General features: G+C 33.6%; 1 pseudogene; it reads left to right on the top strand.

The window, feature by feature from the left end:
- LOC129219625 (glucose dehydrogenase [FAD, quinone]-like) overlaps positions 1-23,008 on the top strand; it is a 52,828-nt pseudogene that overhangs the window by 18,929 nt on the left and 10,891 nt on the right.

The raw sequence follows: 23,008 nt of genomic DNA, 5'->3' as shown, positions 1-23,008 counted from the left end.
CAATTTATTTATGAAAGAGGTTTTTATTTAATTTGTAGCAATATCGTTAATTTTAACTATTAATACTAACCAATTGATGTAAATTCGGCTATGCTATGTTATGGTCTGTTTATTTTTAAATATCAGGAATGCTCTTACAAAATATTGTAAATGAAGCAACAGTGTAAGAATACTAGAACGCCTTTAAACGGCATAAGACATTTTATAAATTGAAAAAAAAAAATGTGAAGATTTTATAAAAGTATATTAACAGTAATTGCATTAACAAAAAATTCAGAATACTTACTGTATCAAAAATTAAGGATTCAATGAACCCTCCTCCCCTCTTACCAAGAAAAAAAAACTTTATTCAAGCTTTGAAAAAAAAAAAAGCTTAATACAACGTTTAAAAGCAACGCGATGTAACGTGATAAATAAAGGTTGTTGTAACGTTTCAAAAATCGTTGATGTAACGTTACTAAAACCGTTGCTTTTGCGTTTTGCAACGAGACATATTTTTGCTCGATCAACGTTACCAGTAACGTGATGTCAATGCTTCAGAGCAACGTGATGTAACGTGATTTATGTTACTTGAGTTGTTCTGAGTATTTATTAACGCAATCGATGTGTCTTAGTTTGCTTTCAGCTACAGAAATTAATTCGTCCCTTAGTAGTATTCTCGAGCTTCTCAAAATAATGTTAGCTTTCATTATTTCCTTCTAAAATATGAGTTGATTGAGAAATGGTGAAAGCGAAAATTCTGGATTAACAAACTTAGATAACGTTATACAAAGTAAAAAATTTTATTGTTTTGTATGAATTTGTAAGAATATAGGGTTTTTTTTAATCTTAAATTAATTAAACTAACCATATTTTACAGCAGCATTTAGTTGGAATGGACAGTATGCAAAATATTTTCTTGAATATATTATCGTAGAACAAAATGAAAAATGTTTAACCGAGAAAGAATTTACTTTATTCCTTTTATTCTCAGCTGAAAGATTTCGCCAAATTTGTTTAGGGTTATAGTTTTAGTATTGTGCGAGCAAAGTAGCCTTGGTGAGATTTCGCGTTTTTAGTTAAACCATTTTTAATTTTTATCATGAGTGAAATAAAATGGTAGTAAGATTACAGAATTCGATAAGTAAAAAGAAATAATGGTCAATCAACTGAAAAGAAAACTACCACCATATATCAGTGAGAATTTTGTTGATGATTTGCATAACATGACAAAATTAAATCGTAACTCAGAAATTAGAAAAATCGAAACAGAAATTTTTTTCAATTAACCGATTCGGGAATTCGAGAGAAATAACTCAGCTACAAATGCAAAACAATAAGCCCTAGCCAAGCAAGGCAAAAAAGTATCATCTTCTTCCGATAATAATTTGTAATGTCATATTGAATTTTCTAGCATTAATTGTTATTCTTGTCAGGCCAAAATTAGTGTTTAGTTTTATCAAGAATTGATAAATATCGAATCAACATCGTGGAAATAGCTGCTTAGAACTACGAACTACGTAGTTTGCATTAATCTTTGACGTTTAGTAATGCTTCTCGAATTCTCATTTCTCTCTACGTGGGCCAGAATATCCACAAGACTTTGAAAATTAATTTAAAAAGAATAAAGCGAAAAAATCATACATATACGAACAAAAATCACAACACTTTTATCATTTTCTTCGTTACCACGTGCGTTTGTTTTAGTTTTTTCGTCCGCCATTAGACAGTGACTGCAGTGCCCCCTATAATTCGTTGGAGTTGCGAATTGTTTTCTCTGGAAAATTTCAAATTGATCGGTATCTCGTTCGACTCTCGATTAGCAGCGGTTCTCGAGAAGATCGATCTTTAGACAGACAGATCGACGCGAACAGATTTTAATATTATAGTGGATGGACGGATAAGCAAATGATGAATAAAGTCATTTTCTAAATGCATTGAACTGGATCCTCTAATTGCCTCAATATGAAAACTGTTTTTGGTAAACCTAATTTTCTTGTTACTCGTGCGCGGAAGTTTAAATAAATAGTATTAAGTTATTCGACAATAAAAAAATATATTGAAAGTGTTAGTTTGGAAATCATTGGGAAAAAATGCAATCTATAAGAAAGTTCCTATAGAAATTATTTCTATATAATTCTATAGATATCCATATAGAACTTGAGATTGAAGTTTCTACAGAGAATTTCTTCCATAAAGTTCTATAGGAACTGCTATAGAATTTGAGTATAAGGTTTCTATAGATAATAAATTCTATAAAATTCTGTAGAATTTTATCAGAAAACTTCCCTTACTGTAGAATTTTGTAAAAAGTTGAGAATTAGTTCATTTTGTTTACAATTATAGTTTTCATTAGTGTTTATATAATACTTCTAGTTTGGAGAGGCTAAAAAGCCCTAATTAATTAGGAAGTTTAATCCTAAAATGAAATGGTTTAGTTCCTAATTAATCTATTTAATTTTAAGAATAATTATTTTAACAATTAATTATTTGTTAAGGTCATATTTTTTATTACAATGGCGGATTGTATTATGGTCTTTAATAATAATACTGTTGCATTTTGTTATAGTTCAATGAAAAAAAATCAAACTTAATTAAATAAAAAAATATATTCATAAAATATAAAAATTATTTATTATTTACAATGTTTAAGTTATTTTATAGTAAAAATAAAACTTCTAAACATTGAAATTAATTCTAAGTGTTTGAGAAATCGTATAACTTCTTGTCATTGTTTAGTAAATAAAATAATAAAAAATCTAAGATGCAATCTCCGTATTTTGTTGCGAGAGCTTCCAGTAATATTTCTCTCAATCACTTTCCGCATGCGCCAGTCTGTTTTCCCCTTTCATGTCTGTTTTCCCCCACATGCGCTGAAAATGGCCAAAACTTGCCGAATTCGTTAATAGGTATGTATTATTTCTGTGTTGTTTTGTTATATTTTTATTTTTATAGTTTTTTAAATAAATTAGGATTGAAAAAACTTATAAATAGTAGTTATAAAACAAAACTTGAATTTTAAATCCAGAATGAACTTTATTATGCATCGGAAATAGCATTTGATTTTACTAAATAAATAAAACTCATGACTGAGTAATGACATTAATTTACTAGTGATTTTTGCATTAAAAATTTATATGTAAGTAACAATAACCGAAAGTTTGGACGTGTTAACATTGTTTTTTTTATACCGATAGGGGTTTAAATATTTAACTAGCACTCCCAAATGGTACCACACTGTCCAGTGTTATGAAGTGTCCTTTATCTAACAATAATGTGTAATCGTTGTAATAAATTGCTGCACCTAATATTTTTAGGCATAATTTGGTTTTGTCAAACGTATATTAATTATGTAAATCATTGTCATTGTGTTTTATGAGACTCTTAATAGGATCTAGAGGCTGTATAGGAAGATCTATAGAGGCTCTATAAGAAATACCTGTATAGAGTTTTATAGAATTATGGCCCAATTTTCTATAGGGCATTTCTATAGAATTCTATAAGAAGTATATAGAATTGTATAGAACTAATTTTATAGAAACCTATAGAATTTTTCTCTATAGAATTCTATAGAAAACGGCCTATAGAAAATTGGGCCATAATTCTATAAGACTCTATATAGGTATTTCCAAAGAATTTTTTTATAGAATTCTATAGACCATTTTTATAAGGGTACCCTTGTTGAGTGTGTATGGAAATGTCCGACAGGTTCGATAGTGCAATTGGTTCAGTGGATAATGTTCGATAGTCGATAACAGCACAATTAGAATTTTATTAACGGACACAAACATTACACAACATAAAATATCATATGAGTGTAGAGATTCACAAATCTTATTTCGATCTTCCTCGTTCGAGGCCAACTGTTCGAATGACAATAAAAACTTACTCGAGCGCCCTCTTTAGGCAAACTTACAGAGATTTTCCACATCCTCCCCACCTGAACTTCATGAAGTTCACTAGCTGCAGGAATACAAAATACAACAATGTCTTAAATGAAATATTAATATATATTAAAGTAAAAAAATGATAATTTTTAAATGTTAAAGCCAATTATGAGGCTCATTTGCTGCTTCGAGAGGATAAACTAAGTCTATTGGCCTGCGAAACAGTCCATTTTCAGTTTTTCAGTACATGCACGAACATGTCCGTCACCGACCTTCAAACAGTTCCTTTACAATACCTAGTGTCCATAAAAGTTTGTTCTTTGTGGTTCCTTCTAACAATACCACATCATCTACTTTCAGTCCTGTACCCGTGCGAGAGTTCTTAAAATTGTGAGCAGTTCTTAAGTTCATCAGGTATTGTGATTTCCATCTTGTCCACAGGTTTCTTAGCAATTTCGCTTGGTATAATTTACGCTTCTTTAAATTTGTACTAGAAGACGATTTAGTGACAAGATCCAAGAAATGTATCGGATACCCAAGTAACACTGAAACGTTACGTCATCGTTACATCACGTTGCAATTAGTTGAAACATCGTTACCGTTTCCCACACAACGTGATATCACGTTGCTTTATCGATTCGTTACAAAAAGCGTAATTTTGAAACGTTACATCACGTTGCAAATTTCTTAAATTTGTAACGTTGACAAACAGTTGCAAAAGAAACGTTACTTATCGTTACTTTTCGTTGCACCTTGCCTCGTCTTCGGCAACCTCCGAATCCTAGTGGCCATTTTCAGTAAACAACTTCTGGCTTGCTATGCCGCCATTGTTTGCAGCTTCGAAATCGCGATCTCTCATCACTTTTAGCGTTAAGTACTTTGTATTATTGTTAGTGTATTATTGTTGATATACTTATTTAATTTAGAAAAAGTGTTATTACATATTTTTATGATGTTAATGAACTGCCGTTGGTCGGAGTTTGAGTATTTTTCCCACCGTACTTTTATTTATAATATTGTTTGAAAGAATAATGTTAGATATTTTTATTTGAGTATTTATTCATTGATTTCTTAAAAAGATGCTGAAGCTTGGGGATATGTTCCATTAATAAGCTATAAAAGCGATAAATGATACCATTTTTTACTCATTTAATCGACTTTTTGCAGAATGATTTTGACGAAATAATTGTAGCAATTTTTGGGAAAAAATTTTGTCATGTAACTGAAATTATCTTTAGTAATAATACTTCAAATTTTAGTTAAAACACTGATGTAAGAGGATTTTTTCAAAACTTTCATGCCTTTCGAAAAATATTTCTGGAGTTCTTTAATAATAATTATAATTATTTTTTCAAGGATTTATTTATGAAAAAAGTTTTTATTTAATTTGCAGTAATATCGTTAATTTTGACTATTAATAGAACTCTAATTAATGTAAATTCGGCTATGCTATGTTATGCTCTGTTTATTTTTAAATGTCAGGAGTGCTCTTACAAAATATTGTGAATGAACCAACAGTGTGAGAATACTCGAACGCCTTTAAACGGAATGAGACATTTTATAAATTAAAAAAGAAAAAAAAAGAAAAAAAAAACAAAGATTTTATAAAAGTATATTAACACTAATTGCATTTACAAAAAATACAGAATACTTACTGTATCAAAAATTAAGGGTTCAATGAACCCACCTCCATTCTTACCAAGAAAAAAAACTTTATTCAAGCTTTGAAAAAAAAAAAAAAAATCTTAATACAACGCTTAAAAGCAACGTGATGTAACGTGATAAATAAAGGTTGATGTAGCGCTTCAAAAATCGTTGATGTAACGTTACTGAAACTGTTGATGTAACGTTACTAAAACCGTTGCTTTTGCGTTTTTCAACGAGACATATTTTCGCTCTATCAACGTTACCAGTAACGTGATGTCAACGATTCAGAGCAACGTGATGTAACGTGATTTATGTTACTTGGGTATGTATTAGCTTCTTTTTCAAGATGTAGAAAATGCGATGGAGTGAAAGGCTGAGGTTCCTCAAAGTCGTTGTGGGTGTATGTCAAGGGTCGAGAGTTCATCACAAGCTCGATTTCTGCAAGAAGAGTCAGCAATTCTTCAAATTTCAAAAGGGCTTTGCCCAACGTTTTCCGGAGGGAGTCCTTAAACTGTCTTGATAAGCCGTTCATAAAACCCTCCCCACCATGCCGCTCTCTCCACTATATATTTCCAAGTGATTCCTTTGGAAGCTACGAAATTGTGAAAAGTTTTTTATCTCGCAGAAGTTTCTGAAAACATTGAAATTCCTTATCAGTTGACTTGAACGTTTTCGCGTTGTCAGAGTATACTACGTTACAACTTTCACGACGCGCCAAAAATCTTCTAAAAGCCAAAATGTTGATTCGACACCAGTTCCAAATGTACAGCTCTCGTGACTGCACACGTGAACAAAGTTATGTAAGATTTTACAGTATCTGAACCCTCCTTCACATATATGGGTCCGGCGAAGTCGATTCCACATACTGAAAAGGGCGGAGATTCAACAACTCTGTCCTTTGGCAACGGAGCAAGTGATTTGATTCGCTGCTTTAGCTGAATATCTATTGCAAATAAGACATTTTCCAATTATTTCTTTTAACAGTTGGCGCCCCTTCGGAATCCAGAACCTCTTCCTGATGTTGATCAAAGTGATATCTACTCCACAATGTAGAACCCTTTCATATTCTCTTCGGGCAATTAATTCGGTGAATTTGGAGCTGCGTGGCAACAATATAGGATGCTTCTCATCAAAGGGGAATTTTGAATGATATAATCTTCCTTTGATTCTCAGGATCCCTATTTCATCCAGGAAGGGAACAACGCTAGCTATTTTTGATTCTTTATCAATCAACGCACTCTTGCTAAGAGACTTAATTTCAGAACGATATGCATAACCTTGAGTGTTCTTTATCCAAAAATTTTCTGCCTCGGCCAATTCTACTCCAGTGAGTGGTCCACTTTTCTTTGGCGAGTTTCTCGTGTTCCAAACAAACCGTTTGATCCAGGCAGTAATCCTTAGGGATTTGATAAGCTCACTATGTTTAGAGAGATCTAAAAGCTCCTCTGTTTGGGCTATGACTTCAAACTGCTGAGTGTGATTGTGTCGCCAGCGATATTCCAATTTTTCATCTCCAACGTTCAGTTCTTCAGATTTGGGCCAACATTGTTTTGGCTCTTGCAACCACTTGGGGCCGTGCCACCAGAAATCACTGTGATTCAACTGAGAAATGGAAACTCCTGTGCTGGGCATGTCTGCTGGATTTTCTTTACCAGGGCAATGTGCCCAGCGTGAAGGTTCTGTGAGTTTCTGTATCTCCTCAACTCTGTTTTTCACAAAAGGTTTAAAGTCCCTAGGTGACTTTCTTATCCAAAAGTAAGTAATGGTAGAATCAGTCCACCAATGCTTCTCTAAGGGAGCACCCAGTAGCTCCAGTCTTGGCAATGAGAGTGTTTTGAGCGGGGAAACACGACTTTTAGCTGTCACTAGGTTCGTATGAACGGATCCATCATTGTATACAATTCGTAAATAGACGACCGTGGCATAGACTCGCAAACTTGCGTCTGAAAACGAGTGCAATTCAATAGTTTCAATAACTCTTTTTGGACCTTTCAAAACATAATACCTTGGTATTTTGATTTTCGGAATATCTTTTACATCGTTGCACCATTTAATCCATTTGGCGTTTAAGTCTCCAGATCATCCCAATCCAAACCGGAACTCCACAGTTCCTGTATGAGACATTTAATGATTATTGTAAAGGGAGCGAGAAAACCTAAGGGATCGAAAATGCGACTGGCTACCTGAAGCAAAAAACGCATGGTATTTGTTTGTTTCTCCAAAAAAGTTTCCAGATGTTTGGAATCAAAATAAAAGCTGTCGGTGTCTGTGTTCCAAGATATTCCTAGCATCTTCAAGGAATCATTTTCTAAAACAATGTCACTTGATTCTTCCACGGACAGTCCCGATTCCCTCCAAAGATCTCTAAGCTCCTTGGAGCTCGTTTGAAACTTTCGGAGATCCATTCCAGCTTCTAAGAAAATATCCCTGCATTCCATACTCACTTGAAGCGCTCCTTCAACGTCTTCGTGACCTCCTATGAGATCATCTACATATAGGCATTCATTCAATAATTTGTAAGCTTTAGGGTGTGTCTGCTCGTATTTAGAAATGTGATATTTAATCGTTTCGGCCAAAAGGGACCGGCTCGAATTTAAACCGAAAAGAACTTGTAAATTTCAGTCTTCAAAATATTTTCGTCGTCAAACCAAAAGAACCGACTAACATCTCTGTCTTCCTCACAGATTTGAATTTGCAAAAATGCTTGTTTTATATCACTGATAAATCCAGTGGGGAAATTCCGGAAGCGAATCAAAAGTTCGAAAATATCCGGATTCAAATTTGGTCCGGACTCTAAGCAATCGTTAAGAGAAATCTCTCCTGGGGCATGCGATGATGCGTCGAAAACTATTCTTAATCTACTGGTTGTTTTATCTTCTCGCACAACACATCTATGTGGTAAATAAAATATTGGATTATCAGTTGTAATATCCTGCTCATCTACAAATTTGATAATATTTTCAGCCAAATAATTCTTCAATATTAATTCATAATCATGATGTAAGGAATTATTCCTCAGCAATTTATTTTTCAAATGTAAAAATCGTCTTTTAGCAACTTCTTTACTATCATCTAAATTTTGCTTCATCCCTTGTTTCCATGGTAATTTGACTGTATAACGGTTATTTTCATACTTGATAGTGGAATTAAAGGATTCCATAATATCAGATTTGGTGCTATCTACAATAGTTTCTGATTCAATCCCTAAACTTTCTAACTGCCAAAACTGCGCAATTTGATCACTAAAAGTATCATCATTGACAAGAACATTCATTGTCAAAAGATCATTATTTGACGAATCAGTTTGTCCCTGCAAGCTCCATCCAAAAAATGTTTCTACCGCAACAAGCCGTTTATCGAGACGTTGAATTCGACCGATAAGCGATAACTACATCGTAATAATAATCCGCGCCAATTAAAATCTCTATTTCCTTCGAATCAAACTCATAGGAGTCCGCGAGTTGTAATTTTTTAAAGTTTTTATATTTACTGATGATATTTTTATCAGGTGTTGACAAATGTGTTGCAGAAATTTTATCGATTTCAATATTTAAATTTGGATCATCTCTATTTTTTAATTTTATGTTAACAACGTTAAAAGTTTTGGGTTGTGTTTCTTTAGAGTCAAAAGTACTAAGTGAAAGTTTCTCTTTCCGAATTGTAGGCAATTTCAGTTTCCTACTAAGGTTTTGGGACAAAAATGTACGTTGAGATCCTCCATCCAGGAAAAGACGACAGGTCTGTTCGATTTGTTTACCCTGAACAACTGCAGTGCAAGTTTCCAATTTCTGTTTTTCTTTTTTATAGCACAGCGCAATGTTATGTCGCACAGTGGAGTATTTGACTGAAAATCCAGGCCAAAAGTCCAAAATTAAAAATTTACTCGATTTTTATGAAAATTTATTCCATGATAGTTGACTAACTGGTGCATCGATCGGCACCTGTTTTGGAAACTTGAGTCACATACAATTGCTCATAGCCTCAGTGAAAGATGAGATTTCTATAAGAATTTTCGCTTTTTTGTTACGTTTCAGCTTAATTATTAGGTTTCAATGTAGATTTTTTTGTGGCTTTCTAAATGAATGGAATTGAACCAAACCAATTTTACGGTATAAAGAAATGTCAGGGCTTAGTGCTAATTATAAATCAAAGTAAATATTTTTATTTTCTTTTAGTGAAAAAAAATAAAGAAAACTTGTTACGTGAGATTTTTAAAGGCTTTTTGCCTTAATTTATAACTAGAGAAAGCTTTTTAAATGGGTGTCGGGCTTGGTCGGGCTGTTTTGAAAGTTGTATCGTATTTGGCAAAGTCTCTAGTGCTAATTTCAGCAAAAAAATCTTCCGCCTACAACTGCCCTTTTTTTAAATGATTTTTTTAAAAAAAAGTGCTTAATCCGATCTTTTTGTGACAAGTCATGATTTTAAACTGAATTTACCTACAAAGATTTAATAAATTTGCAAAAAAGTTATCATAAGTACTACTGAATGAAAAGATCGACATATTTGAGCGCACAAACAACAATAAAATTTCAGACACGAGTTTCATGGTTATGAGAAACCGCTTCATCAATGTGTAAAGATGTAAGCTATGGAATGAGAATCATCCAATTAATTTCGAAAACGCTTACCTTTATGCATCGCTAAAGAGATTCACTGCACCCTTAAAACATGTGTTTGCGTTCAGTTATGTTAATTTTCTCATGTACGTTAATGAGTTAATAAATTAAATTATTTTCTGATCTCGCTAAGAAAATTTGCTCTTCCTTAAAATTGAGATAGATTTTAGATAAAATAAATAAATATTTATATTTTTTCAGATCATTGCTGCAAATAATGTGCCGGGGGAGGGGGTCTTTCCCCCTTATACGTAGCAAAAGGGGGGAAATACCCCCCCCCCCCACACACACACACACACTTGCTAGCGTTAGGAGACAATTGTAATTGTCTCCTAACGTTCCTACGCTAGCGAGCTATCCATATTTAAGACATTTTACCTACTCATTGTGAAATTAAAGTTATTTTAGTTCCAAATTTGTTCGTACAATTTTTAGCGGGACACATCACACGATGTAAAACTAAGGATCGACCCAAGGTACGAGTACAATATATACAATTCAAAAACAAAGAGCTTTTGAATATCCATTTTCGAGTGTTTTTACAGTTATAATATCCTAGTTCATTTATTTATTTATTTTTTTTTTCAATAGAAAAAAGGTTCTTTGTAACCCCGAAACCCTTGTCTTTAATTCTTTTTGTGCATGATTAACTCAGGGTTTTAATAATTGAAACCAAACGAAAAGAATAAAATTGATTATTTTTTTTGGTTTCAAATTAGTGTTTTGTACAGAATACTAGAATTTTTTTAACCGCTTTTTGCTCTTTTCCCCCCTCGAACAGTGCACTTAATTACATATCTTCAAAGGAAAACAGCAATTCGCATCGAACATGTTTACTTATCACTTGTCTAAGCATTATTGGCAAAGAGCCAACCGTGGCATTCATTTCGGATCGAGTGAAAATTACTGAAAATTTTTATTTCAACTCATTGAAAAAAAATTCATTATAAATCAGTGAAAGAACATAACTTCACCGTTTTCGCTGTAAATGAAGGTAAGGTGTTTATATTATTTCCTTAAAAAGTTTCAGAGCCGTAACATTATTAGAATATTGGATGCAAGAATTTTAGTTTACATGGATTGAATAATTGAAAAAAGTCGAAAAAGTGAACTCCCTTTGTAAATTCTTAGAAATTCGGTTAATTACGTTAGAACTTCAAACAAACCATAATCTTGAAGAAAATTATTTTTCCTATCTAGTGATGCATTGGGTTTTTTTCTACGTTTACTAGGATCGTTTTTACGGTCGTAAACATGCAAAAGTCTAAACCGTGGATAAAATATTAAATATATCATTTTCTAATTCAAATTTTAAAAATCGAGTTTCAAATTGTAACATTAGACATTTCAGACAACTTGTACACCAAGTTTCATGTCTATAAGTGGGATAGCTTCGCCGTACAGCGCACAAACGCACACAAGGATGTCGCCTTCAGAAGGGTGAAAATTTCAAACTAGTTTTGGCCAGGATTTTCAGTCAAATACTCCACTGTGTGTCGTTTCCATTCGCAAATCGAACACTGATCATTTTTATTTTTGCACATCTGCATAATATGAGAACGTTGTAAACAAATGTAACATCGACCTTGATTCTTCAATATTTCGCGGCGCCTAGGGAACAATCCGCTGGCTTATGCTGACCTTGACAAAACAGACAGATCATTTAATTTTCGTCAGACGCGGCAGTCATAAATTCAGCGGTTGAAAAGTTTTTTCCTTTATTTTTTCTCGGATCATTTCGATATGCGTTCGAATAATTTTACCGAAATTTATTTTCGCTTCTTTCTTTTTTAAATTTGTTGCTATTTTCCTCTGCGTTATTCCTACCAGATGTGAAAGATTCGACTTTGGGATGATTTATGATTGCATTTGCACATTCTAATGCACATAGTTGCGCACCCAAAAATGCAGTTAAATCTTTGATATTATAATCGCAACTCGTGAATTTTTTCTTGAAATCAAAAACTAGGTCATGTGGAAATAATTTCAAGAGCATTGGGCACATTATGGCACTATAATTCTCAGAACAAATCCCCAGCGATTCTAAACTTCTTATTTGTGTCTGGAAATTATCATACAGCTTCCGAAAAGCTTTAGTATCGTCACTGCGTTTTAAAGAGGGTAGATTCATTAGGTTATTCATATGATGCGCATTTATCAAAATGTCTTTTCGCGCGAAACGATCACTCAATAATTTTACGGCTTTGCCGTAATTTTCTGCCGAAATAGAGAATCCTTCTATAGTTCCTAATGCTGTTCCCCCAAGATGAGCCTTTAAGTAATTAAATTTGTCTATTTCGTCCAAATGTTCATTAGCGTGAATTGCTGTTTCGAAAGAATTCCAAAACGTTAGCCATTGACTTACGTCACCATAAAATTTTGGAATTGTTATTTTTGGTAGCTTAACAGTTCCATGGTAGCGAAAATCCGTTCTTGATTCTTCGTTATATACGGGTGGTACTTCTGTTTTTGGCATTTTATTAGTGCTACTGTCTAGCATACGCAAAAATTTATTTCCCCTAAATTTCCACATGACAACCTTTTCACGATATTCTTCAATGGACGGAAATTCCTTTACGAAATCCTCACTACTAAAACTTTCCAGTTCGTCATCTACTATTTTTAAAGATTTCCATTTATCATTTAATTGTTCGAGTAACTCTTCAATTTCATTCTCATTGGCTGCCGTTTCACGAAGTTCTGTTTCTAATTTATTTTATACACTTCGTGACCGATGCCCTCAAAACACCCCTTTTAGCCTTTAGTGTAGCTATTCCTTCAGCCATTGTTATGATTCAAAATTCAATTAATTATCAAGTATATTTTCAAATAATGTGAAACAAATATCATTCATTTTTCTTCTAAAATGCTATCATTTCAAACATTTAAACTGTTATTCAAGCGACAGGGTGCCAAATATTGGTGGATCAAAATGTATTCGAACTCAAAATTACTTATTCTTACCTTCATTTATCTTCTAAAAGTTTCAGGCCGATTTGCACCATATGGAAATGTCCGACAGGTTCGATAGTGCAATTGGTTCAGTGGATAATGTTCGATAGTCGATAACAGCACAATTAGAATTTTATTAACGGACACAAACATTACACAACATAAAATATCATTTGAGTGTAGAGATTCATAAATCTTATCTTCCTCGTTCGAGGCCAACTGTTCGAATGACAAAAAAAAAAAAAAAAAACATACTCCAGCGCCCTCTTCAGGCAAACTTACAGAGATTTTCCACAGTGTGAAAAGAAGGAGATAAGTTTGCATAAAAAAAACATGAATTAAAAAATAAATTGTATATTGTTGGTATTCGATTAACTGCAAGACCTAGAACCAACCGCGAAGAACAGTTACATTACAAAATTTAAAAACCCTATTGACGATTGATTACACTAGTCAACAAAAAAAAGTTTTGTTTCCATCCTGGTTTTAAATAATCTATTCCTACTAATTTTTGATCCCGAAAAACGAATATGGTAGTCGTTTTTTTTTTTTTTTTTTAATAGCTCTTGTTCTCAAAATGCATAAAATCCCACTGGAGCAAGATGCGTAGCAACCACACATTGATTTAAAGGTACTTTTAAAAAGGGGAAAAAAAAATCCTGCGCAATGAATGTTATTTAAAAGGTCCTGTTTTATTTAAAAAATGCCTATTTTTCGGAAAACAGTGGTTGAATTTGGCATATTACTGTAAACGCTTCATTTTCGATTGCTTTTTGTACGACAAAGAAGGACCATCTCTTGTAATAGTTCAGCAGCATCTGGTGAGCATTTAACTCAGCCCAATGACCCTGATATCTGTGTTCCATTGTAAAGATATCTCGGTAAAACCTTGCCTCATACTCACTGCTCATTGCTTTAGTTTTTAACCAAAATATCCTGGAAGAATTGAACAAAATCGGGTTTCAGAGACACTATTATTCATCAATGGTCACAGAACTTCCGTAGGGATTGTTTGACTTTAGTTAGAACAACTGTTTTTAGTTCTCGTCTTCTCTGCTGCTGAGAAATACTTGTAACACACCCTTAAAAGCTTCTTGGGGTTTTTTTTTTGTCCCCTCACATATTTTTTAAACAGTGATTTTCATAATTGTTCGTTTTTGAAGGGCCGTTAAAAATTCTCCCCTTAACCTTAGCTTCAATATACGAGGTGTGTTTTTAAAGTAAGATCCGTTTTGAAATAAAAAAAGAATGAGTGCAGATAGAGTAAAGAAATTTATTGCACAAAAATCTTACGCTATTTTTTCGACATTGCTCCCGCGATTTTCCAAGCATTTGTCATAACGTGGTACAAGTTTTTGTATACCTATTCGTACAAAGTTGCCGCCTGTGTAGTCAAACTTGAGGACTCTTGGAGGGCTTTGGCTGGGACGTTTTTGAACATCCTCTGGTCTGCCCCCATCTCTGTCGGAGCAACTTTCATTTGTTTAGGCATCTAAAGTATTTCCTAGGTGGTCTGTGGTACAACAGCAATAATGAGCTCAGAGAACATGTTACACCATGGTTGACTACACAGGCGGCAATTTTTTACGAATAGTTATTCAAAACCCTGTGCCACGCTGTAACAAATGCTTGGAAAATCACGGGAGCAATGTCGAAAAATAGCGTAAAGGTGGTAGATTTTTGTGCAATAAATTTCTTTGCTCTATCTGTACTCGTTCTTTTTTTATTTCAAAACGGACCTTACTTTAAAAACGTTCCTCGTATATTGGAAATTTCCCTCTAAGGTATTGGAAAATAGTGTTTGTTCACAACTTTCACGAAGTTCTTCATTATTCCCAGCAGAATGAGCATGGGTGAAAGCAGAAATGGGTGGATCTACTAGAGGCTTATTTTGGGTATTTCTTTTCACAGAAATTAAATTTCTTGAAGTCCATTTCGGTTTTCATGTAATGAGATTTTCTATCACAACCTAGGGTCGAAATTTAGAAAACACTCAGTCCCGGGGGGGGGGGGTTCTATCTGCCAGGAAAAAAGAGCATTAGTGGGAATTCACAATTCTAGTTGTTTCTGTATCTTGAAAAGTAGAGCTAATCTGAACTTCTATGGTGATTTCCGTGTTTAGCGAGGATAAATACTTCGGAAATAACTTTTTTTTTTTTTTGAGCCGGATGCATTTTTGCTGTTGACTAGTGTTATGAAATGTGCTATAAAAAATTACAATTGGACAAAAATTCAAAAATGAAATAATTTCAAACCAAACGCATGTTTTTGGCGCGTAAAAAAAATTCAAATTTAATCTTTGCTTTACGCCTCTGATAAATTGATTTTTTGAAACAGCCTTTTAATAACGTTATATGCTCAAAATTGGAAATATTTTTTATTTGTAGTATCGGACATTGAGCTCTGAATATATATATATATCTTGTAATACTTGAGTAAATATAAAATATTTATTATATTATTGTTACAGATACTAATTGAAAATAGAACGGCGATCGGTGTTCAGTTTGATTTTAACGGTGGCACTCATCAAGTCAAAGCTGTAAGAGAAGTCATATTATCGGCTGGAGCAGTCAACACACCTCAGTTACTCATGCTCTCCGGAATAGGTCCTATGTCTGAACTAGAAAGATTTAATGTAAGACGATTTGAATTTTACTTTTATTTTATACTAGTGGTACCCGCACGGCTTTGCCCGAAATAGAAAATTAAAAGGTCTTTTGGTTCGACTGTATATTTACAAATAATGTATGGTGAATTTTCTCGCCAGTTGGCTTGTACCCATGTTACGGTTCCACGTTATGATAATTTCGTAATTTACTCGTTCATCTTATGATATTTTTGTTCTCAAAATTGGATTGGAAAAAGAACCATATCGAATTTTCGAAAAATCGCTTTGAGGTGCACACACCCATGGTACAAACTAACTTTGTGCCAAATTTCATGAAAATCGGCCGAACGGTCTAGGCGCTATGCGCGTCACAGAGATCCGGACAGACAGAGGGACATTCAGCTTTATTATTAGTAAAGATTTATAAATATAAAATAAATGAATGTATTAGAACAGTGAATTATAAAATGTATTAGAACAGTGTAGACTCGGGAGACAGAAACATTTATAGCAGAAGATATTAGAATACTGAATAGGTAAAGTTAAAGCTCCACTTATTGTTTGTTTTCTTTTATGTAGTCGGTCTTAAAAAATTTCAAGTTGTTTTACAAGCACCTGGTGGAAAGGTATACATTCAGCTCGATTCTCACCCACGGATTAACTGCACTATCGTTTTCGACCGCAACTCGATCACGTGACGAATTTGATACTAGATTGGGGGTCGACCACAAATGAGGCAGTGAGAAGCAAAGGGATGCAAGTGGACATTTTCAAGTTTTGAGTGAAACGCAATTAAAGATAAGGTCCTATGTAGGCTTTCATTGAAGTTTTTTTTTAAAACCATTCTGTATAGCAACAACTACCAGGGCTACTAAGTACTATCTCTTGCTCCAAGACAAGGAGAGGTTCACCTTCCACTTGTACTGGTTGTCTCCAAATTTTTAATTTTGCCACTTGCATCTCTTTGCTTCTCACTGCCTCAAATGATGAGGGAAACTAACAGTTTATGACGAGAGGGAAGGAGGGAGGGACAAGATGTATGATACCACACATTTCTTTTTAACAACGTTCTTAAAACAAACTGCGTCACATGTCACAAGAGGAAGGGAAGGAATAAGGTGAAATGTGTGACAAGGGTGGAAGGAACCAAATTTGTTTTTAAAAGTGTGACATCATTTATGAACAGCTCCTTAGTGAATTGGGAATGATTTCGTCAGCGTGACTTGTCGAAAAGGGGAGAAAATAAATTCGGCGAATGAGAGAATCATCTTAAATGAAAGCTTCAAAATACAGTAAAACCTGTAAAGTTGACCAGCCTTGTAAGTTGACCACCTGTCTAAGTTGACCTCTATTTTCAAGCGCAGAATTAGATCTTATCATATAATTCAACCCCTATAAGTTGACCACCTGCTTATGTTGACCACTGAAGTAGCGCACCGCAAGTGGTCAACTTACACAGGTTTCACGTAGTACCAAATACGAAGCATTTAACATGATACTGAACCGTTAATTAGCAAGACAAATGGACAGGTCACAGAATGCTCAAGAACAACATGCATAATAACAGGGAACATGTTTCGAAACATGCGTCCTATTAGATGTTCTCATAACTCTGGGCATGGAAATCTGAGGGGAAATATTCATTAGCTGAAATCTTCAATAACAAGTAAATTTCAAAGGATGTCTACTATTTTCCTACCAGAGACTCAAAAATAATAATGATAATGATAAGAAACAAAAATTTTAGTAACCTTTAAAAAGCAGAATGTTATTCAATAAAAAATATATTATTTAATTAAAAGGGCTACCACATAATAAAACGAAATTAATTATTTTTTATTTTTTGGAAGATTCCTTTTGTTGCGGATTTGCCAGTTGGTTTAAATCTTCAAGATCATTATGTATTTTAAACTACGTTCTAAAGGATGAGAACATAGAACCCATTGATAAAAGATTACTGGACAAAGAAAATATTGAAACCTACATTAACAGTCGAATTGGTGAGTATACAAATGATTAAGGATGCACCGAGATTAATCGCCAGTAATCGGTCATCGGCCATATTGTCGATTATTTATAACGTGCCGATTTTTGCCGATTAATCAGCGGTAAAATAACTTTTTATTAAACTTACTTTAAACATGCTGAGAGCAAAAACCTAAGCTGGGTGAGTTCATAAAGAATAAATAAATGCAATATTTTTATTGTTTAATAAAAAAAATGTCGGTGGTTGGACGATGATTATATGCATATCTGTCTCGGTTATCTTGGCTTCTCCTCAATCTTTGAGCAGAACAAAAGAAAAAGAAAAAGTTAATTATATTTCCGCTGTTAATACATAACTGCAGCACACATTTTACAATTTGTTTTAGGAACTACTCCTTGTTCATTCAACAAAAATGTTATAACTGTTAAAAATGCTTTGATTTTTTAAAACATGCTTTAAATTTTATTTTTACAAAAATTAATGATTTGAGCAATGTTAATTTTTTTTTATTAATTTAAAACTGCACATACATACCACAGTACAATTTGTCTCAAGTTTCAATATTTTTTTCTACTGCTCCACCTTTCGCGTAAATAGGACTTTAAGATGGTTTTGCGGTGTTCATAAAGAATAAAAGTTATGGATTAAAGAGTAACTAAATTAAAAGTGTCTACTTGTCATGGGCAACGAACAAAAAATTCGATTATTCTTGTCTAGTTTACAGAAAATAGTTCTATTAACAATAATGAGAAAATTGACTTATAGAAATTGAATAAAATTCAGAAATATTTTTGAAAAAAGCATATAAACATGGAAAAAAATAAATCATCAGTAACAGAGCTAAACAAGCTGATTAATTCTGAAAAGTTGAAATTACAAATTTAAAAAAAAAATCAATGATGGATTAGTTGTAGCATTGAAAATCATTATAATTAATCGACAGCAGATGAATCAGTAATCGGTCGATTATCTTGTGTGAATCAATTGGTAATCGGTCGATTATCTTCAGCCGATTAATCGAGAATCGGTAATCTTTCAATTTGCTTATCGGTGTATCCTTATAAATAATTAAATCTAGTAGTGTGCTTTCTAATTTCCACAAAGGAACTACTGACTTTTACTCTAACTCTTCTTTTGAAGAAAAAATGATTAAACGAAGGAACAGGATTAAAATTAGACAACTCTCTATCCATTGAAGAAAAAAAAAGAAGAATCAAAGTCGGTTAATCTAGCAGACGAAACAAATAAGAAGAAATATGCACAAGCAGTAGTAACTCATAGCTAAGGCTCCTATAGTGGAGGAGCCGGCGCATCCGCCATTTTGGAGCAAACTTGGTATTGTGCAGCTCTCGTTAGTTGACCTGTGACCTTGAATATGTTTACCTGTTTTAGGGGAGTTAAGCGAAAAATAGACATGTTATTGGCTCGGGTTTTATTGGAATATTTTCGAAAAACTACTAAGAAAATTTCTCAACTCAACGTACCGCCAATTACCCCTCCCTATATATATTTTCCGAAACAGAGGTAAGGGTCATTCCATGTCAAGTGATCCAAAATTTGGGAAATTTTTTCCCTTACCCTTTTGTATTTCTTTGAAATTTGGCTCATCGATTGTACCCTTCGAGGTAATCAAAAGTCCAAATTTTTAGATTTTTATCTCCATTACTTTTTTTATTTATGACACTTTGATTTTTCGAAAAACCCTCTTTTTTTCATGGATGCTTGAACATAAAATGTACAATAACTCAGCACCAAATATAGATAGAAAGATTTTGTAAAAAGCATTTTAAAGTACATTAGTTGCTGTTTAATAAGATATGCAACATGACTAATTTCAGAAAAAGTTTAATTTTTAAAAAATGAAATTTAAATTTTAAATTTAAATTTCTCAAAAATGGTATAATGAATTTTTTTTAAAAAATTCTCAAAAATTTGTGTGTATTTTATGTTTATTTGTGCAAAGTTTCAATTTGGGATCTCAATGGGATCATATTTTTATGAATTTTTAAATAAAATTTGACTTATGAAATAATGACATTTTTCCGATTCTAACTAGTTAAATGTGGGGTTCTCTTACTGGGGATGGTCTAGTAAGTAATAATTGATCATGACTATGCTTGAAATGAGCTGACATGAATTTGTAGATTGATAAGCCTCCCCCCCCCCACCCCCACACCACCACCACTTTTAAACTTTTTTTTCCCTCAAAACTTTTCAAAATGTAAAAAATAAATAAAAAAATAAATAAATAAATAATGAAAAAAAATGAATAGTAAACTTATTAAAAGTTCGTAAATGTTCTTCTTTAAAGCAATTAAAAGCCCCCCCCCCCGCCTCGCACCACCACTTTTATTATAATTTTTTTTTAAAACTATTTTCAAAATATAAAAAATAAATAAATGAATAAAATAAAACAAAATGAATAGAAAACATATTAAAAGCTTTTAAATGTTCTTCTTTAAAGCAAGACAAAGTCATATGTCTGTCCGCATAAAACTCTCTTTCTACAACATTTGGAGAGCAGCTGTTTTTTTCTTTTCTTTAATGCTAGTTTTCTTTTTAATTTCAGTTGTAAAGGAGAGCAATGCAGCGAGATCTATTTATACATATATTAAAAGCAGTTATAGATCAAACAAATTTCGCTAGTTTGAGCATAACTTTCCATGTTGTTAAGCTTCATTCCAAATTGTCCCCCTCCTCCCCTACCGTCCCACTTTCCGAAAGAAAAAAAAGCTGCAAATTAGTGGTTCTATTTATATGTTAAAGTTTGACTTTTAGTTTTTATGACCCCCACCCCCACCCCCTTTATAAGCCTTAGTCACTACTGATGTTTAGCAGCGGGCGTCCCAGTTTATTATGATTATAACACTACAGGCCAGCTTTTTTTTTTTTTTTAATACAGTTTTGAAAAAAAAAGATAAAAAGTGGTTGTGTGGCGGAGGGGAGGGGGTACTAATCTACAAATTCATGTCAGCTCATTTCAAGCATAGTCATGATCAATTACTACTTACTAGACCATCCTCAGTAAGAGAACCCCATATTTAACTAGTTAGAATCTGAAAAATGTCATTATTTCATTAGTCAAATTTTATTTAAAAATTCATAAAAATATGATCCCATTGAGATCCCAACTTGAAACTTTGCACAAATAAAGATAAAATACATACAAATTTTTGAGAATTTTTTTTTTAAAAATTCATTATACCTTTTTTGAGAAATTTAAATTTAAAATTCAAATTTTATTTTTTGAAAATTAAAATTTTTCTGAAATTAGTCACGATGCATATCCCATTAAACAGCAACTAATGTACTTTAAAATGCTTTTTACAAAATCTTTCTATCTATATTTGGTGCTGAGTTATCATCCATTTTATGTTCAAGCATCCATGAAAAAAAGAGGGTTTTTCGGAAAATCAAAGTGTTATAAATAAGTAAATAATAGAGATAAAAACCTAAAAATTTGGACTTTTGATTACCTCAAAGGGTACAATTGATGAGCCAAATTTTAAAGAAATACAAAAAGGTAAAGGAAAAAACTTTGGATCACTTGACATGGAATGACCCGTAAGCATTGTCAAGTCGGAGCTCAACTTCTCAAAGCCTCACAATACAGTGCTTCGCAGCGATAGCATTGCTGCTGAGGTTTATATTTCTTTAGCTTATGTTAAATTGAGTCAAATAGGTGGTTGTTCGGCTGTTAATTGTGCAAACATCTCCACACAAAAAAGGGCTACAGCTCTTCAGATTTCCCGCAGATGCAGAAAGAAAAAAAGAAATGGATAATTAATCGCCGACGAAGTGACTGGCAGCCTGGAAATGGAGCTCGCTTGTGTGAGGTTAACATCGATTGGTTTTTCATGATTTTACTATTATTACGTTATAAATGCTCTGTAATCTTTGCTAACACTTTGAAGTGTTCTACGGAATGTCTTTTATTCTGTATTTCCCTGTTATGAACACGAACATATGACTGTTTCTGGAATGCCTGGAGCTTAGAGCTCCTAAATTCCCTGTATAATAAGTATAGTAGAAAGTTTAAAATTAAAAACGGCTGAAAATTTTTAAAAGTAGAAAAATAAAAGGAAATGAGTGGATAGGCCAATCAGAGGAGAGGATGGCTCCTCCCACCCTGGTGGCGAAATCCCGCGTAAGAATGGGGGTCAGTCGAAGATGGGAAGCTAAGGCGACAACAGAGAGCAATTTTCTCCGCGATCGGCCCAGTCCTGTAGAAAAGCTTCAATAAAGGTCGGGTCAGGTGGCGTTAGAGAAAAACATCGTAATACATGACTCGCCCGTGTTTCCCGAATGGCAGAGCACCCCTACACTTCAATCAGTTCATTGATAAAATTATTAACTTGCCGATTTCCGGGCAGGGGAAGGAAACTGCAAGTCCTAAGATGTTAGTAGGACTGCCAATACTAGTATAGGAACGGAGAACCGGTCCTAGAATGGTTGGCAATACTAGTATATTAGGTTCAGGAGAGAAGAACTCCCTTCCATTGTGGAAAAAATTGGGTGTGCGATAACTACGCTCGCTCCCTCTTGCTCCAACATGGCGGATGCGTCGGCCTCTCCAGTTATAGGGGTTCTACCATAGAACAGAGATCTTAAATAAGGAGAGATTGGACAACTTCGGAACAGCGGCCATCTTATGTCCAAAGATGCTCACTCCCGGTAGACCGTAATGCATCTTCTGCCCCAAATATCGCTGTACATTGTATCGAAAAACTTGGAAGCTAGTTTGATATCATGAAACTCAATGTGCAGATCACAAATATCTGTTTGTTTTCTATCTTTATGAACAAGTTTTTGAGAAAAAAAATTTTTCTTTGTAAGCGCCATGACGATACGAAACGATCGGCGCCGGGTTTCCAGACTTTGAAAACTCACTCCGTTTAATGAAAATATGAGGAGAAAAAAAAAGTCTGTACTTAAAAGATTTAATATCCTATATTCCGTGGAAAAGCTAGAAATTCACAAAGCGCTGCATTTTGAGCTGATGACACTTGGACTAAACATGGCGGATAGCGACGCGCCGTTGTCCAATCTCTCCGTATATAGGATCTCTACCATAGAGTTGAGAGTATCTCCCTTCTACGGGTTCGACTCATACATCTCCTATTTGAAGTCTTTTACGAAGAAAGAAGGAGGGAAGGGAGGGAAAATAGACACAAAAACTGCTAACACAAAAGTAAGTTCAAAATATTTCACAAAAACTGCTTGATTTGCAGGTTCTATTCAATTATTACAACATCGAAATCATTACTAAGGGGTGTCAAAAATAATATCAAACTTTTTCCAACAGTTTTGATTTTCTCCCCCCCCCTCC

Source organism: Uloborus diversus, chromosome 1 (genome assembly GCF_026930045.1).
Source record: "Uloborus diversus isolate 005 chromosome 1, Udiv.v.3.1, whole genome shotgun sequence".
Taxonomy (NCBI): Eukaryota; Metazoa; Arthropoda; class Arachnida; order Araneae; family Uloboridae; genus Uloborus; species Uloborus diversus.
Note: the sequence above shows the minus strand (reverse complement) of the source record. Positions and strands in the feature narration are given on the sequence as shown.